We start from the raw sequence: 20,302 nt of genomic DNA on the forward strand, positions 1-20,302 counted from the left end.
GTGATAGAGCCGCGGAGCACAAAATCGGAACTTTTAGAAGTCTGCTCCGCTGAGGGACCTCACTCCAGTGGCTGAGCGGGGGGTGGAACCCTCGTGGGACAGTATGGTCTCAGGACCCTCGGGGTCACAGAAAGACCGGGGATGCCTGAGTGCGGCACAGCTCCCAGGTATCGGAGCAGGGAAGCTGGCTGCAGAGACGGAGCCGAGGCGCGGGCTCTCAGCTCGGGGTTGCCATAAACCGTGATCCGCGGCACAGTCGGGCCACTGCTCCTCCAGCAGGGACCCGACAAGCAGCAGATCCGGGGAGACTCACCTTCTTCCCCCAGGAGGAGCGGCGTGGGAGCACACCGCAGGGATCTGCTGGGCTTGGAGACTCCACACGGGGTCGGGTGCCAGAGATAAAAACGCTCGGTCACAGGCCGGGTGAGCACAGAGTGCGGCCGGAGACCGGGGAGACGGAAGTGACTGACTGATTTTCTCTGGGGGCTCACTGAGGAGCGGGACCCCGAGTTCTCGGCTCCTCCAGAGCGGAGATTGAGAGGCCGCCATTTTCACTCTCGGCCTCCAAAGCTGTACGGAAAGCTGGCAGGGAACAAAAGCTCCCGAGAGCAAACCCGAGCAGATTACTTAGCCCGGACCAGCAAGGGCGGGGCAATTCCTCCTCCAGCAAAGACATTTGGGAACCACGGCAACAGGCCCCTCCCCCAGAAGATCAGCGAGAACAGCCAGCCAAGACCAAGTTTACCGATCAATGAGAACGGCAGAACTCCAGCGCTAGGGGAATACTGCACATAGAATTCATGGCTTTTTTACCATGATTCTTTAGTCTTTCAAAGTTAATTATTTTTTTTAACTGCCTTTTTTTCTTTTTCTTTTTTTGAATTTTTCTTTTTCCCTTTTTCAACCAACATCTTATCAATCCCTTTTTTAAAAAAAACATTTTTATTTTTCATTTTTAAAGTCATATTCTATCCCTTCATAGTAGTTACCCGTATTTTTGGCATATATATATAAGTTGTTCTCTCTTTAAAATTTTGAGATAGTTTCTTCTAAAAGATCAAAATATACCCTAAATCTCTAGTGTAGGGTTTTTTTCTACTCCCCTGCCTGATCACATTCTCTCCCTTTCTTTTTCTTTTTTTTTTAAATCCTCTTCTTTCTTTTCTCAAACAACTTATCAATTCCTTTTATAAAATTTTTTATAATTTCCATCTTTACAGTCATATTCCATCCCTTCATCATATCAACCCTTATTTTTGTACATATATAAGTTTTTCTTTCTTTAAAATTTTGGGAGGGACTTTCTTTTAACAGACCAAAATACACCCAAAATCTAGTGTGTGGCACTGATCTATAAACCAGCCTGATCATATTTGATCACATTCTGTTTTTGTTTTATTTTGTTTTGTTCTGTTTTTGTTTGTTTGTATCTTTATCTTTATCTTTATCTTTTTTTTTTTTTCTTTTTCTTTTTTCTCTCTTTCCCTATCTTTTCCCACTGCTTCAGGTCTTTTCTGATTTGTTTAGAGTATATTTTCTGGGGACGTTGTTATCCTGCTAGCATTTTGTTCTCTCATTAATCTATTCTCCTCTGGACAAAATGACAAGACGGAAAAAATCACCTCAACAAAATAACAAGAGGTAGTACTGACTGCCAGGGACCTACTCAATACGGACATTAGTACGATGTCGGATCTAGAGTTCAGAATCATCACTTTAAAGATACTAGCTGGGCTTGAAAAAAGCATGGAAGTTATTAGAGAAACCCTTTCTGGAGAAGTAAAAGAACTAAAATCTAACCAAGTCGAAATCAAAAAGGCTATTAATGAGGTGCAATCAAATATGGGGGCGCTAGCTGCTAGGATAAATGAGGCAGAAGAAAGAATCAGTGATACAGAAGACCAAATGATGGAAAATAAAGAAGCTGAGAAAAAGAGAGATAAACAACTACTGGATCACTAGGGCAGAATTTGAGAGATAAGCGATACCATAAGACGAAACAACATTAGAATAATTGGGATCCCAGAAGAAGAAGAAAGAGAGAGAGGGGCAGAAGGTATAATGGAGCAAATTATAGCAGAGAACTTCCCTAATTTGGGAAAGGAAACAGGCATCAAAATCCAGGAAGCGCAGAGAACACCTCTCAAAATCAATAAAAATAGGTCAACACCCCGACATCTAATAGTAAAACTTACGAGTCTCAGAGACAAAGAGAAAATCCTGAAAGCAGCTCGGGAGAAGAAATATGTAACCTACAATGGTAGAAACATTAGATTGGCAACAGACCTATCCACAGAGACCTGGCAGGCCAGAAAGGACTGGCAGGATATATTCAGAGCACTAAATGAGAAAAATATGCAGCCAAGAATACTATATCCAGCTAGGCTGTCATTGAAAATAGAAGGAGAGATAAAAAGCTTGCAGGACAAACAAACACTAAAGGAATTTGCAAACACGAAACCAGCCCTACAAGAAATCTTGAAAGGGGTCCTCTAAGCAAAGAGAGAGCCTAAAAGCAACATAGACCAGAAAGGAACACAGACAATATACAGTAACAGTCACCTTACAGGCAATACAATGGCACTAAATTCCTATCTTTCAATAGTTACCCTGAATGTAAATGGGCTAAATGCCCCAATCAAAAGACACAGGCTATCAGATTGGATAAAAAACAAGACCCATCGATATGCTGTCTGCAAGAGACTCATTTTAGACCCAAAGACACCCCCAGATTGAAAGTGAGGGGGTGGAAAACCATTTGCCATGCTAATGGACACCAAAAGAAAGCTGGGGTGGCAATCCTTATATCAGACAAATTAGATTTTACACCAAAGACTGTAATAAGAGTTAAGGAAGGACACTATATCCTACTTAAAGGGTCTATCCAACAAGAAGATCTAACAATTGTAAATATCTATACCCCTAACATGGGAGCAGCCAATTATATAAGGCAATTAATAACAAAAGCAAAGAAACACATCGACAACAATACAATAATAGTGGGGGACTTTAACACCCCCCTCACTGAAATGGACAGATCATCTAAGCAAAAGATCAACAAGGAAATAAAGACTTTAAATGACACACTGGACCAAATGGACTTCACAGACATATTCAGAACATTCCATCCCAAAGCAATGGAATACACATTCTTCTCTAGTGCCAATGGAACATTCTCCAGAATCGATCACATCCTAGGTCATAAATCAGGTCTCAACCAGTACCAAAAGATTGGGATCATTCCCTGCCTATTTTCAGACCACAATGCTTTGAAACTAGAACTCAATCACAAGAGGAAAGTCGGAAAGAACTCAAATACATGGAGGCTAAAGAGCATCCTACTGACGAATGAATGGGTCAACCAGAAAATTAAAGAAGAATCTAAAAAATTCATGGAAACCAATGAAAATGAAAACACAACTATTCAAAATCTTTGGGATGCAGCAAAGGCAGTCCTAAGAGGAAAGTATATAGCAATACAAGCCTTTCTCAAGAAACAAGAAAGGTCTCAAGTACACAACCTAACCCTACACCTAAAGGAGCTGGAGAAAGAACAGCAAATAAAGCCTAAACCCAGCAGGAGAAGAGAAATCATAAAGAACAGAGCAGAAATCAATGAAATAGAAACCAAAAGAACAGTAGAACAGATCAACGAAACTAGGAGCTGGTTCCTTGAACGAATTAACAAGATTGATAAACCCCTGGCCAGACTTATCAAAAAGAAAAGAGAAATGACCCAAATCAACAAAATCATGAATGAAAGAGGAGAGATCACAACCAACACCAAAGAAATACAAACAATTATAAGAACATATTATGAGCAACTCTATGCCAGCAAATTAGATAACCTGGAAGAAATGGATGCATTCCTAGAGATGTATCAACTACCAAAACTGAACCAGGAAGAAACAGAAAACCTGAACAGACCTATAACCACTAAGGAAATTGAAGCAGTCATCAAAAATCTCCCAAAACACAAAAGCCCAGGGCCAGATGGCTTCCCAGGGGAATTCTACCAAACATTTCAAGAAGCATTAATACCTATCCTTCTGAAACTGTTCCAAAAAATAGAAATGGAAGGAAAACTTCCAAACTCGTTCTATGAGGCCACCATTACCTTGATCCCCAAACCAGACAAAGACCCCATCAAAAAGGAGAATTACAGACCAATATCCCTGATGAACATGGATGCAAAAATTCTCACCAAAATACTAGCCAATAGGATCCAACAGTACATTAAAAGGATTATTCACCACGACCAAGTCGGATTTATCCCTGGGCTGCAAGGTTGGTTCAACATCCGCAAATCAATCAACGTGATACAATACATTAACCAAACAAAGAACAAGAATCATATGATCCTCTCAATAGATGCAGAAAAAGCATTTGACAAAGTACAGCATCCTTTCTTGATCAAAACTCTTCAGAGTATAGGCATAGAGGGTACATACCTCAATATCATAAAAGCCATCTATGAAAAACCTACAGCAAATATCATTCTCAATGGGGAAAAACTGAGAGCTTTCCCCCTAAGGTCAGGAACGTGGCAGGGATGTCCACTATCACCACTGCTATTCAACATAGTATTGGAAGTCCTAGCCACAGCAATCAGACAACAAAAAGAAATCAAAGGCATCCAAATCAGCAAAGAAGAAGTCAAACTGTCACTCTTTGCAGCTGATATGATACTTTATGTGGAAAACCCCAAAGAGTCCACTCCAAAACTGCTAGAACTCATACAGGAATTCAGTAAAGTGGCAGGATATAAAATCAATGCACAGAAGTCAGTGGCATTCCTATACACCAACAACAAGTCAGAAGAAAGAGAAATTAAGGAGTCGATCCCATTTACAATTGCACCCAAAACCATAAGATACCTAGGAATAAATCTAACCAAAGAGGCAAAGGATCTGTACTCAGAAAACTATAAAATACTCATGAAAGAAATTGAGGAAGACACAAAGAAATGGAAAAACGTTCCATGCTAATGGATTGGAAGAACAAATATTGTGAAGATGTCAATGCTACCTAGAGCAATCTACACATTCAATGCAATCCCCATCAAAATACCATCCACTTTTTTCAAAGAAATGGAACAAATAATCCTAAAATTTGTATGGAACCAGAAAAGACCCCGCATAGCCAGAGGAATGTTGAAAAAGAAAAGCAAAGCTGGCGGCATCACAAATCCGGACTTCCAGCTCTACTACAAAGCTGTCATCATCAAGACAGTATGGTACTGGCACAAAAACAGGCACATAGATCAGTGGAACAGAATAGAGAGCCCAGAAATGGACCCTCAAGTCTATGGTCAACTCATCTTTGACAAAGCAGGAAAGAATGTCCAATGGAAAAAAGACAGTCTCGTCAACAAATGGTGTTGGGAAAATTGGATAGCCACGTACAGAAGAATGAAACTGGACCATTTCCTTACACCGCACAGAAAAATAGACTCCAAATGGTTGAAAGACCTCAATGTGAGACAGGAGTCCATCAATATCCTAAAGGAGAACACAGGCAGCAACCTCTTTGACCTCAGCCGCAGCAACTTCTTCCTAGAAACATCGCCAAAGGCAAGGGAAGCAAGGGCAAAAATGAACTCTTGGGACTTCATCAAGATAAAAAGCTTTTGCACAGCAAAAGAAACAGTCAACAAAACCAAAAGACAACTGACAGAATGGGAGAAGATATTTGCAAATGACATATCAGATAAAGGGCTAGTATCCAAAATCTATAAAGAACTCATCAAACTCAACACCCAAAGAACAAAGAATCCAATCAAGAAATGGGCAGAAGACATGAACAGACATTTTTCCAAAGAAGACATCCAAATGGCCAACAGACACATGAAAAAGTGCTCAATATCGCTCGGCATCAGGGAAATCCAAATCAAAACCTCAATGAGATACCACCTCACACCAGTCAGAATGGCTAAAATTAACAAGTCAGGAAAGGACAGATGTTGGTGGGGATTCGGAGAAAGGGGAACCCTCCTACACTGTTGGTGGGAATGCAAGCTGGTGCAGCCACTCTAGAAAACAGTATGGAGGTTCCTCAAAAATTGAAAATAGAGCTACCCTATGATCCAGCAATTGCACTCCTGGGTATTTACCCCAAAGATACAAAAGTGGGGATCCGAAAGGGTATGTGCACCCCGATGTTTATAGCAGCAATGTCCACAATAGCCAAACTGTGGAAAGAGCCAAGATGTCCATCGACAGATGAATGGATAAAGAAGAGGTGGTATATATATACAATGGAATATTATGCAGCCATCAAAAGGAATGAGATCTTGCCATTTGCAACGACGTGGATGGAACTGGAGGGTATTATGCTGAGCGAAATAAGTCAAACAGAGAAAGACATGTATCATATGACCTCACTGATATGAGGAATTCTTAATCTCAGAAAACAAACTGAGGGCTGCTGGAGTGGGGGGTGGGGTGGGAGGGATGGGGTGACTGGGTGATGGACACTGGGGAGGGTATGTGCTCTGGTAAGCGCTGTGAATTGTGCAAGACTGTTGAATCTCAGATCTGTACCTCTGAAACAAATAATGCAATATATGTTAAGAGAAAAAAAAAAAAGAAGAAGAAGAATGTAGCAGGAGGGGAAGAATGAAGGGGGGGAAATCGGAGGGGTAGACGAACCATGAGAGACGATGGACTCTGAAAAACAAACTGAAGGTTCTAGAGGGGAGGGGGGTGAGAGGATGGGTTAGCCTGGTGATGGGTATTGAGTAGGGCATGTTCTGCATGGAGCACTGGGTGTTATGCACAAACAATGAATCATGGAACACTACATCTAAAACTAATGATGTAATGTATGGGGATTAACATAACAATAAAAAAATTAAAAAAAAAAAAAGGGCCGGTAAAATAGTTATCACCATACACCTACTCTAATGGACAAAATGACAACACCAAATGCTGGCGAGGCCGTCGAGCAACAAGAACTCTCATTCACTGCTGGTGGGAATATAAAATGGTAGTCATTTTGGAACAGTTTGGTGGTTTCTCACAAACTAAACACACTTCTGCCAAATGATCCAGCAATCGCACTTCTTTGTATTTACCCAAAGTGGTTGAAAACTTACATCCTGAGGAAATCCTCTGCTTTTGATGTCTCATGTGATTAGACTGGGCCCAGTTGGGTAATCCAGGATAATCTTATTTTAAGGTCCATTACCTTAATTACATTGGAAAATCCCTTTGTCCATGTAATTTAACACATTCACGGGTTCAGGAGATTAAGACCTGGGCCTCTTTAGGGGGCTATTATTCTGCCGACCATGGTCTACCTAGGGCTGTAGGTTCCACATCCAGCCCACACACTGAGTACATTCACTCCACCTAAAAATCGCATTTAAGTATCATCAATTCAAATTCCCCAAGTCTCAACATCTAAACCATTGAAATCATGTGTGGATGAGTCATTGTTAGGAGGCCATTATTCCATCTACTACATTTCTTCACTCATGAATCTTACAATTCAGATGGGAAAAAAGACACTGGACCAATAATTCTAAAAAACAAGTATGCTAACAGTTTATATGGAAGCATAAATTAGAAGAGTCTAATATAATATGGGGAGCCATAGAAAACAAAGTAAGTTTACCTCCAGTATCTGAGACCTAAAAGAACAGTAGATATAGCTAAGTGAAGTGGCCAGGTAAAATAGTAATTTGTTGGGAGGAAATTTGTAGGGCATCCAATAAGAAGGCTGTTTTAGTAAACCAGGTAAGAGTGGGCATTAACTTGTGGTAGCATAAGTAGGAATATAGAACAGTAGATATTTAAGATTTGGAACTATATGTAGAAACTACATATAATTTATTGATTATAGGTTGGGGAGTGAGTCTAAGGACGAGTAAGAGTCAACATGACCTCCAAAATCTGGCATAAGCAGCAGATGACAGAAGTACAAATTTCTGCGCAAGGGTTCAAGAGATGATGAGATCCATTTGGGGAATTTTTGAGATTTGAGACCTCTGTAAGACATCCAAAGGAAGATATGAGATAGGCAGGTGGTTAAACAGGTCTGTGGCTTTCTTGCAAGAGGGGTTTTTGCTGGAGATTGGATTAGGGATCGTACTAGAAGTGACCATTAAAAACACAAGAAGATGCATAAAACAAACACAAAATGAAATAGCAATGATTTCAATGACCCTGAAAGAGTCTTAGAAAGGAAAGCAGAGGACAAGCATTCAAGGAATACCAATATATAAAGACACTAAACAATGGGCACCTGGGTGGCTCATTTAGTTGAGCGACTGACTCTTGGTTTCAGCTCAGGTCGTGATCTTAGTGTCATGAACTCAGGGTCGTCATGTAGGGCTCCATGCTCAGGACAGGGTCTGCTTAAGACTCGCTCTCTCTCTCTCTCCCTCCGTCCCTCCCCCGCCCCCCATCCCCGAGCTCACTCACTCTCTCTCAAATAATAAAAAATCTTTAACAAATAAAAAAGACACTAAAGGAGGAGATAAAATGTGGTAGGATGAGAAACAGCGCTTGAAATTAACACAGAATTTGAGTTGGCATAAACGAGAAAATACATGCTAAGTAGGGGGCCAACATGTGGAATTTGTTATTATTGAACTGACAGTGGACATGAGGGTGTGTTCGGAGTTGAAACAAGCATGAATATTAAATAAGGAATGGTTCCAAATTCCAGAGTTTGTTTTTGACTTGGTAAATAATTAGGCAAAATATAGATCCTTACATACTAAATACAGTGAAAATTAATGTTTACTATTTAGATTAATTTGACAAGTAATAATAAATGTCTGGGTTTATGTAAGAGATGTACAGTGTCAACAGGACAGTTCATGTTTTTCTTTTCATACTTTTCCAACAAAAATAATATTGTTAATTTGTCACGTTGATGTACATCATTATATATAAAAGACAGTCTCAATCTCTTAAACCTAAAATTGTAGTGAATGTTCAATTACTAAATTTTCTGAGGATTAATTCTCCTCATAAATAAATCAAGTATTGAACATAGAGGTAATCTGAAAGATTTTATATAGGGTAATTAGTAAAGTTTCCTATAAAGAAAATGAATTTATGGTAGCTCCCTCTGTGGAAGTCTGAGTTTCTAGCTATTGCATTTTTGCCCTGAGAACAGGACAATAGATCTTCAAACAACAGCAATAATGATGAGTTCTGCTAACTGGTTTCTGCCAAGCCTTGCTTTATTTCAAAATTCTTCCTGATTACATAAAGTTCTTCACAGGATGAGCCATCTGGCAATTTCTCTGAATTTCTCACTGGGTTGATGGCAGAAAATAAGAACAGAGCCAATTCTCAGAGAACACAAAGGAAGCATGTCTAGATTGCCATGGCAGATTTTTACATCAATGCCAAGAATCTCTGCATAGATGCCAGGTAGGATATTACCACTGAAATCTGATTTAACTATCAAGGGACATCCGACACCGAGCTTAGTAATTATGCCTTTACTAATTGAAATTTATAAATCGCCATCATCTGCATAATTAAAAAACATCTCAGCCATGTATTGATTTGCAAAAACAAAATATTGATATTGATATATGTATTATTAAATTTGTGGTAAACTTATTTTAGGAAATAAAAACATAGGATGATTAATTTTATCAATCTAATGTAGGGTTTTTAAAAAATATTTTATTTATTTATTTGAGAGGGGAGGTATGGAGCAGAGGGAGAGGGAGAGAGAGAATCTCAAGCAGACTCCATGTTGAGCATGGAGCCCAACGTGGGGCTCCATCCCACGTCCCTGAGATCATCACCTGAGCCAAAATCAAGAGTTGGTCACTTAACTGACTCAGCCACCCAGGCACCCCTCTAATGTAGGTTTAAACAACCATAACACAATGGCAATATAAGAATAGGCATAAAATGATAATTTGTTGCAAATAAGAAAGCTCCTTCATTTTTAGATGTATTTCTACAAAAAAATGACAATGAAAATATGAACCTTTTAAAATTTCAAATGGAATGTAATTTATACTTCATCCCAACCCCATAAACCTCCTAATAATAGATAAATAGCAATAATCCATTTTTATCTCCAATTAAAGTGTTAAGTTGTAGTAGCTATGTTTTGTTTTGTTTTATTGTTTGTGTATGTATCTGTTAAAGCCTACTATGGATCAGGTGTTAGGAAACTGCTAGAGATACAAAGAATAACGAAACAGATTCCAACTCTAGGAATTGTCAGAAACCAACATGGGAAGACGGAGAGATAAATAACGTATATCAAATATTAGACTTTTTCCATCTATGGAGGAAAATACGTTTATAGTATAATTTTCTTCAATCTTAATTAGACATGTCTTTTAACAGGCAATATTCATTAGATTTGACAAAATCCTTAGGTTCTTAGCTGTGGAGTTTCTTGAATGTACATATTCCGCCACACATGCATTCAACCACATCCAGAGCTCTTTTGAGACCAACTGTTGTAACATAGAGTTGATGCTCAATTAATGATTCTCCAATAAATATTCATAAATAAAAGCAGCTTTTTTTAAGATAAATTACCTGCTTCACTTATTAATTTCATGCAATTGTATGTTACCATTTCATGACAGCATGGGGAGAGCTACGAGTATTACTAGCTGTGAACTTCAGAATCCAGCTTGATCATTACTGTCAAGGGTACTTTTTACTTCTCCTCCCTGCCACCTCCAGGGGGTAACGAGGGGGTGCCTTTGTGATCCCAGATGGTTGCAGCAGTTCTAGGAATTATATTAACATATGAAAAATTCAAAGTAAATGAACTATTTGTCATATTGGTTCATTTTAGGAATAAGTAAACTTTTCCAGAAGCCCCTCCTTCGATGTCCTTTCATGTCTTATTGGTCAGGATTTTGTCCTATTCTGCAACCCTAAGCCACTCACTCATGGGGCTTTGGTTTACCTCAGTGACCTGAATTCTCAATTTGGGATGATATGGATGTTTGAGATTCAATCACTCTGACTCATTCAGAGTTAAATTTTAATCATTTTGATTCATTCAGAGATTTGAAGGCTAAGAATTTTCATAAGAAATTCATTCTAACAGAGAGCTGGTGTGCACAAACTTGGCAGAACATTCATGTTTAAACATCGGGGGATATGGCTTACATTTGAATACAACATAGTGCATATTATTTGTTGAATCCACTAGCACAGTTTCCCCCAGAGGATGCCTCCGGAAGAAAAAAGGGAGGGAGGGGTCCAAACACCAGTGTCTTTAAGACCGGGCTTTAGGTACTGAGAACATTGAGGGACCATGGATTAAAGTCTCATAAAGTTTTGATGGGCAGTAATTTCCTTGCAGACATTTTGAAACCTATTGGATAATGAAAGAGAAATTTTGCAGCAGAAACAGCAGAGATCCATGTGATCATTGTTGATAGGAAAAAAAAAAACCCCACATTGCTTATGGTAATATATGTGTACAACACTTAGAAGATTGATTGCACAGTTTGAAAATTCAGGAAATTTGGTAGATACAAGCAAAGCCAGAAAAAATATTGATTATTTTATTAATAAAGTATTTTATCTCTCATCTTCAGCCTGGAAAAAATATGAGCTATAAAGGACAATTAATGAAGCACTTTTTTAGGGATTGGCAATGAACTTGGTTTTGGAAATATGGGCATTATTGTGTCATTTAGACATTTAATTGTTTAATCACTTAATATAATAAAGGCTTAAAAATGACTGTAATTCATGACATTTCCTAACATTTATTTTAAAAGTGTGTATTCTAGGTAACATGATTGCTAAATTTTTTTTTTCAGTACATGAAAGAAATTCTCCTAAACTCAGACACACATAAAAACTTAATGTTTACCATATGGTGTATCAAAGATAATATTTCTTTCTAGTTGTTTGACAAACAGGATTCTATTTCACTTCTTTTCAAGATGGAATTTCTTCCTTGATGTTAGGCATAACTCAGTTGATTGTATTTCATATGACTGAAATAATTGTTAATAACTTTATATAACTGGTTTTTTTCATGAACAGCCCAAACCTATTAAAATATGCATCTATATTTTTAAAGTGCACATGTGCAATACTGAATTCAGAATCACAATTTCTTACTAGAACAAGAATTTAATTTCATCTAAGTCTTAATGCTGGCCTCACTAAATCTTTGGTTGATTGGAGTAAATTTGTTTATGGAACAACTGTCTTTATCTGACTTGCTGAAACCAGTTTATATTAACTTGGGGATTAATTCATGCTGTCTCACTGTCTTCTTTTTTTCTTCTTCCTCAACTGCAGCCTCTGAGGGGCTAAACCCCATTGGCCATCGTTGAAGAATTAAAAATGAAAAAACGCAGGGAGACTGTTTCTTATTAATAATACCCTGGTTGTTTTCCCTCATTCCCCTCTTGTCCCTCTTAAATTTAATTATTCCAACTGTTGCCCAAATAACCTTATAAGACAGGCACACCCTTTCCCCATACTCCCTCCAAAGTTCCTACCAAAGCCTCATATTCTCCCTGTTGTCTATCTTGTTTCTCTCACCTGCTCACAGAGCTGAAGACTCCAGCCTTTGGGTGATTCTTTAAAGATCCCAAGCACATTTTCACCTCGAGATTTTTGAATCTGCTATTGGTCCGCTATCACTCCACTGTCATATGACCCTTCACTCATTTTATTCATGTTTCTGTCCAGCTGCCTTCTCCTCAGAAATAACTCTTTGATTCTTTATAATAGCCATGCCTACCATTATGGTCCTCCTTATTCTTTATCATCATTGTCCTAGCATTTAATTAATATTACATTGTGAAATTATTAACCTATTTACTTTTCTCTTTCCTACTAGAATATGTTCTATGAGGTTGGAATTTTTATGTATCTAGTACACTGCTATTATCTCTAGCAACCGAAACAATACCCAACATACAAAATACATCTGGGAATATATGATGAACTCAAAGGGACATATGCTCTGTTCTGGGAGCTAAAAATGGCTAGTGGGGTCAATAGGTATTGTGTTGCTACCATAACAAAATACCACCAACTGGGGGGCTTAAACAACAGAAATTTACTTTCTCGGGGCACCTGGGTGGCTTGGTTGGTTAAGCATCTGACTCTTGATTGTGGCTCAGGTCATGATCTGAGGGTCGTGAGATGGAGCTCTGCATCAGGCTCTACATTGAGTAGGGAGCCTGCCTGAGATTGTCTCTCCCATCCCCCCCCCCAACTGCTCATGTGCACATGCTCTCTCTCTCTCTAAAAATAAAATAATAAAGTAAAATAAATAAAATAAAATAAAATAAAATAAAATTTATTTTCTCACAATTCTGGAGGCTAGAAGTTCAAAATCCAGTTGCTGGAAAATTCATTTTCCAGTGAAGACTCTCTTCCTGACTTGCAGACAGCTGTCTTCCTGCTATTTTCTTACATGGTCTTTGTGTGTGCTAAGAAAAAGATCTTAAGAGCCTCTGCCTTTTCTTATAAAGGTACCAGTCTTAAGGGAGTAGGACCCCATCCTTATGATCTCATTTAACTTTACCTTCTTAAAGGCACTATCTCCAAATATAGTCACATTGTGGGGTTAGGACTTCAACATATGAATTCTGGGGGAAATGCAATTCAGTCCATAAAAAGTAGTAAAAAAGATTGGAAAGAAGGATTCTTATTTCATACTAGAAAGTGTGAATTTTCCTTAGGTGTTTCTCTATGATTCATAACACTATGTTTACTAGATCAATTATTAATCTACTTGATTTCTTTGACACCAAAGTCTTTTTTCCCTATTTTCCTTTTTTAATTTTTTTTTCTTTTATTACAAGGCTCACATAACTTTTGTAGTGTTAAGTTTAAGACATGAAATACTCTGTCATCCTTAAGGAAGTTCATGTGAATTATAAATCTTAAGTATTTGAAATGTGTGGCTTAATTCCTTTCGAAAAGTTGTGCTCTTCTTGCTACTTACTATTTTTATGGTTAAATATGACAGAAGAAGTGTTTGATCTGGGTGGAAGCCATTTCAAATTAATAACTAAAATAAGAGATAAAAGAGTACCACCTTTCAGTTATAAGATAAATGAGTTCTGAAGATCTAACGTGTACCATAGACACTATTGTTCGGAATGCTGTATTTTATAATTGAAATTTGCTAAGAGAGTCGAACTCAAATGTTCTTAACAAAGAAAAAAGTAAATATGTGAAGTGATAGATGTGTTAATTAACTTGATAGGGGGATCTTTCCACAGTATAAGCATGTATCAAATCATCATGTGGTATAGTTTAAATAACTTACAATTGTATTTGTCAGTTACACCTCAACAAAGCTGGAGACAGATTTTAAAAGCATAATAAGAAACTAAAATAGGAGAATAAAATTTGGGATAATTGTAACTGCGTCACGTGTATACACTGAAGAGAAATATTAAGTAGCTCCAGGATGACTCATAAGTTGTGCAATACTGGGTTGTTCTCAACTCTGTCACATTTAATGCTCCTTAGACTAAAAGAAAATGTTTACAGAATAAAACTTACCTATATATATAAAATTTTAGGGAAATCAACATTATGTCCAATTATGGCATAAAAGAAAAAGGAAAAAAAACTATAAAAAGGATTGTGTTTTCAATATGTAAATGCTAGACAAGACTACACAAAGAATGATAACGAAGATCACAGAGGCTTGCACTTATACAACATATTACTGTAAATGCAACAGCTATAAATACGCTATTACACAGACACATTTTATTCCAGAATCAACAACATTCGTGGCATCAAATCATTTTTCCAAGTGGCGAATACTTCTCAGTAAAGTTCTAATGAAATGAATTATACTTTTCTCTCAATTTGCATGGTGTTAGCATTCTTGGAAAGCTCAGAGTACATTAAGCTATGCACAAATGTTTTCTGTTTATGTGTAAAATGGAGTTATTTCCAAGCTTGGATAATTATAAAGATGTGTTTCACCTATATGACATTCTAAAATCAAGAAAGACACAGGATGGAATTTAATTGCATAGAACCAGTATTTACCATGTATGGTAAGTTATAAACTTTATGCTGTGTTTCCTTGGGGCTGGCTGGGATTGATCTCATCAGAGGATGCTTCCCATGATAGACCAGATCCAGAGTGGCATAAAAAACCTGAAGCTGCATATGAGCGGCAGCACAAAGTTGAGACATCATATTTTTGAGCAGTGGCTGCCCAGTTTGATAATGTCTGGCAAATTGGTTAACCACTTGATAATCATTTGAAAAATACTTCATCAGCATAGAAGGAACCTTAGCAAAATCAGTGGGGCATTCTGGTCCCATTGACATGTTGGTAATGAGTATATCCTAGCACAGAATGAATGGTATGTACCATTTCAGAGGGAACATTTTCCATCATTCCAGGAGTTAATAAAGTTGGTGAACTCCCTGAGGAATGGGGAAGATACAGTATAAGAACTACAATGGAGTTAACAGTCTCTTTCTTTCAGTCTACTTCCACGGACTGTAAAATGACAATCTTGGTGTGGTTTGTCTGTTTGCAGTAAATGCACCCCGGCAATCCTTCGGATTCGTGAACCACAGCCAATATTCTTTTTTTTTTTTTAGATTTTATTTATTTATTTGAGAGAGAGAGAATGAGAGACAGAGAGCACGAGAGGGAGGGTCAGAGGGAGAAGCAGACTCCCTGCTGAGCAGGGAGCCCGATGTGGGACTCGATCCCGGGACTCCAGGATCATGACCTGAGCCGAAGGCAGTCGCTTAACCAACTGAGCCACCCAGGCGCCCACCACAGCCAATATTCTAACATCTTCACACCACACCTCATTTTCCAGGCAGCTCTGCAGACAACGAAATCCCCAGCAATTAGTTAAAAAAATATTCAGACCTTCTTCCATCCATGCTTTCAGGGAGAAACACATCAATATAAACAGGGCTCAATATTCTACCTCTTTGCATGAATCATACCACCGAATGGAGGGGGATCCCAAGGCATTCATTCAGAATTTTGAAGATTATGTTTCACTTTTATTCCTCATATCTCCTAAAAATCTCTAATAGTTCTGCCAGATAATTTGTCAAATAGTTTCTCAAGGAATTACATGACAGTCTGAATTTTTAGCTAGTGTTCTTTGGGGAGCCCTGTGAGAGAATGGAAAATATCCTACTAACTTTGTTATAAGTTTTCTGCTGCTGAGCAGCTTTTCTGAACATTTCAATTGGCTAGCATTGGGATAAAGAAAAATTGTGCAAGCAGCTTCTTGCACAAAGCATCTGGTGTTTCTGCATGTAGACTATCAATTATTACAGGATCTCCATCAAATATAAAGTTAGGCAAAAGTGTTCTGATAAGAAATGCTTATCAACCTTGGAAAAATTGTTCCCCATAAAAATGCTCTACTCAAATCCAAGATTTTAACAGTAAGATCCACTGCTCTTTAATGCTTTTCTTTGTCTAGATGGATTCCTCTGATTTTAAAGTCAAACATAATCAGTTCAACCACTCAGCTGGTTTCTGGATTAAAGGAATCCACAAGTCTTTTAATCAGCTGGTAATTTTCACAAACTTTGATATAATTCTACATTTGTGTTTAACTTTTCTCCCCTGGTGCCAATACACGAGCAAGGTTCATCTGCTTTGGGTAAGCAACTTTCACAAAATCAGCCACTCTGCACAAGGAATCCCAGGGTGCATCCCAGGAGCAGGGGGTGGGGCCCAGGCAATGTAGAGAATGCATGCTCCAGCAGCAATCCTTTCTCGAGGCTTTTTCCTGTGCAATTTGAAATCCTTCTGAGGCAGTGAACTCAGAAACTCCAAAAGGACCCCCCAGCGCTTGGCGAACACGTCCAGGCAGTTGTCCTGGGGCTTGATATTGAAGACAGTACCCAACAAGGACTAGCTGGTGCTGACCCCTCTTTGGCTGGGATCCTGGCTCTGAGGCAGCTTTGCATCCAGAGCTGACTTTCCTAGCTGTAAGGTACCACCCCCCCCAACCATCCCCCCTCCCCACCCTCCAGCCTTAGCACTGCCACTCCAGCCTTGATTTCCTTGACTTTTGCTTTTTATTTTCTTTTTCCCGCTAGCTTTGGTTTAAACTGGCTATTGTTTTGCTAACTTCTTAAAGTACAGGTTAAGATCATTAGGTGAGATCTTACTTCCATTCTAACATAAACATCACTTTAAATTTCCATCTAAGCACTTCTGTAGTTACATTCTACCACACTCAGTTTTCATTTCTCATTAACTTCAGATTTTTTTATTTTATTTTTTTTAGTTTCTCCAGGCTTTTCTTCTCTAACCCATTGGTTATTTTAAGGCATGCTGTTTAACTTCCAAATATGTTGGTATTTTCCAAATATCTGTTATTGATCCTGTTGTGGCCAGAGAACAAACTTCGTTTGATTTTAAAATTGTTGAGACTTTTGTTCTGATCCAGAATATGGTCTATTAGTGAATTTTCTATGTGCAATTTAAAAGAATGTATTTTCTGGTTCTTTGAAAATATCAAAAAAATTGTCAAGCTTCTAGCACTACTGACAAAGAAATGAGTAAAGATATAAACTACCAAAATCAGGAAAGAAAGAAACAAAGAAACAAAATTACAGAAAAATATCCCTAGTGATACAGATGCAAAATCCTTAACAAAGTATTATCAAATTAAGTGTGAAAATACATAAAAAGAATTATAAGCCTAAGTAGGATTCATTTCCGAGAAGCAATGCTTGACCAATATTTGATAATCAAACAATGCAATCCACCATATTAACAACCTGAATCAGAGAAAACATGATCATATCAATTGGTGGAATAAAAGCACTTGACAAAATTTAAGCCATTCATGATAAAAACTCCCAGATAAAAAGGAATAGAGGGAAACTCCCTCACTTAGAAAAATAGAATCTACAAAAATTCTGTAGGTTACATTCTACTAAATGATGAAAGTTGGAGCACTTTCCCTCTAGGATCTAGGACAAGGTAAGGATGTCTGCTCTCAGCACTTTATTCAACCTAATGCTGGAAGATCTAGCCAGTGCAATAAGATGAGAAAAAAAAAAAAAAAAGAAACAAAAGGCATACATATCAGAAAAGAAGAAACAAAACTATCCTACTGACAGGAAACATGATTTTCTATGTATGAAATCTAAGGAATATATTTTTTAAAAAACCCTCCTAGGGGCACCTGGGTGGCTCAGTTGGTTAAGCCACTGCCTTCGGCTCAGGTCATGATCCTGGAGTCCTGGGATCGAGTCCCACGTCGGGCTCCCTGCTCAGCAGGGAGTCTGCTTCTCCCTCTGACCCTCCTCCCTCTCGTGCTCTCTCTCATTCTCTCTCTCGCAAATAAATAAAAAAAAAAAAATATTTAAAAAAAAAATAAAAAATAAAAAAAAATAAAAAAATAAAAAATAAAAAACCCTCCTAAAACTAATGATTAAATTAAAATGGTAATACTGTGACGGTTAATTTTAGATGCCAACTTGACTAGGCTAAGGAATGCCCAGATAGTCAGTAAAACAGTATTTCTGGGTGCGTCTGTACAGGTGTTTCAGGAAGACATTAACATTTGAATCAGTAGATTGAGTAAAGAAGATTCATCCTCAACAGTGCAGGTGGACATCATCCCATTCGTTGAGGAGCTATATAGAGCAAAAAAGTGAGGGAATTGTCTTGCTCTTTCTGAGCTGAGACTTCACCTTCTCCTGCCTTGGGACAACAGAGTTCCTACTTCCTCGGCCTCCAGACTCAGGACTCACACTGATTACACCCCTGGCTTTCCTGGTTCTCCAGCTTGTAGACTGCAGATGTCAGACTGGGATTTCTCAGCCTCCCCAGTCTGTCTGTCTGTCTGTCTGTCTCTCTCTCTCTATATATATACATACACACACACACAGATATATAGTAATATATAGTTATATATAGTTACATGGTTATATATATAGTTACATATATATAGTTACATAGTTATATATAGAGAGAGTTACATATCTTTCTATATATAGTCATACATAGTTATATATATAGTTATATATAGTTACATAGTTATATATGTAGTTATATATAGCTATATGTAGTTATATATAGTTACATAGTTATATATAGTTTATATATAGTTATACATATATACATATATATATAGTTACATAGCTTTATATATATAAAACTTCTTTGGAGAACCATGAAAAATAAAATACCATTTGAAATCACTAAAAAATAAAGAAAATGCTTAGGTTTAAATCTAACAAAACATGTATGCTGAAATCTACAAAACGTTGATGAAATAATCAAAGGAGATCTACATAACTAGAGAGACATATTGTGTTCATTATTGGGTGGTCCAACATAACAAAGACGTCAATTCTTTACATATTAATATAAAGTTTTAATTCAATTCCTAACAAAATCCCAGCAAAGCTTTGGGTAGAGATAGACAAGCTTATTTTAAAAAATTATATAAAAATGTAAACAAACTAAAACAGTTAAAACAATTGTGAAAAGTAAGAATTAAGAGAGCTGGAACTGGCTACCTCATTCAGGATCTATTATGGAGGTACAGAAATCAAGACTTTGTGATATTGGTAGAGGGATAGACACATAGACAGGTATAGAGAACCCAAAAACAGACCCACACAAATATGCCCAACTCATTTTTGACAAATGTGCAAAAGCCGTTTAGTGGAAGAAAGATAGCCTTTCAACAAGTGGTATTGGATCAATTGCACACCCACAGACAAAACATTGAACCTCAACCTATTTCACAACTTACACAAAAATTACCTCAAAATGTGTCACACACTTTAGTGTAAAACATAAAACCATGAAACTTCTTGGTAAAAAATAGGAGAAAATCTTTAAGATCTAGGAGGAGGCAAATAATTCTTGGACTTGAAACCAAAATGGGATGCATTAAAGAAAAAGCTGATGAATAGGGCATCATCAAAATTAAAAATGTTTGGGGGCACCTGGGTGGCTCAGTCGTTAAGCGTCTGCCTTCGGCTCAGGTCATGATCCCAGGGTCCTGGGATGGAGCCCCGCGTCGGGCTCCCTGCTCAGCAGGAAGCCTGCTTCTCCCTCTCCCACTCCCCCTGCTTGTGTTCCCTCTCACTGTGTCTCTCTCTGTCAAATAAATAAATAAAATCTTCAAAAAAAATTAAAAGTGTTTGCTCTACGAAGACCCTATGAAGACAGTGAAAAAAATATCTACACATTGAGGGAATATATTTGCAAAATACATATACAGCACATATCTGACAAAGGGCTAGTATCCAGAATAAAACATTTTTTTAAAAAGCTATCAAAATCCAACAGTGAAAAACAACAACAACAATCCAATTAGAAAACGGGTGAAAGC

General features: G+C 37.8%; 1 pseudogene; it reads right to left on the bottom strand.

Annotated features, from left to right (window-relative positions):
• Nucleotides 1–14,948: 14,948 nt before the first annotated feature.
• Nucleotides 14,949–16,953, bottom strand: LOC118542102 (mitochondrial intermediate peptidase pseudogene; annotated as a pseudogene).
• Nucleotides 16,954–20,302: the final 3,349 nt, after the last annotated feature.

This window comes from Halichoerus grypus, chromosome 7 (assembly GCF_964656455.1).
Source record: "Halichoerus grypus chromosome 7, mHalGry1.hap1.1, whole genome shotgun sequence".
NCBI lineage: Eukaryota > Metazoa > Chordata > Mammalia > Carnivora > Phocidae > Halichoerus > Halichoerus grypus.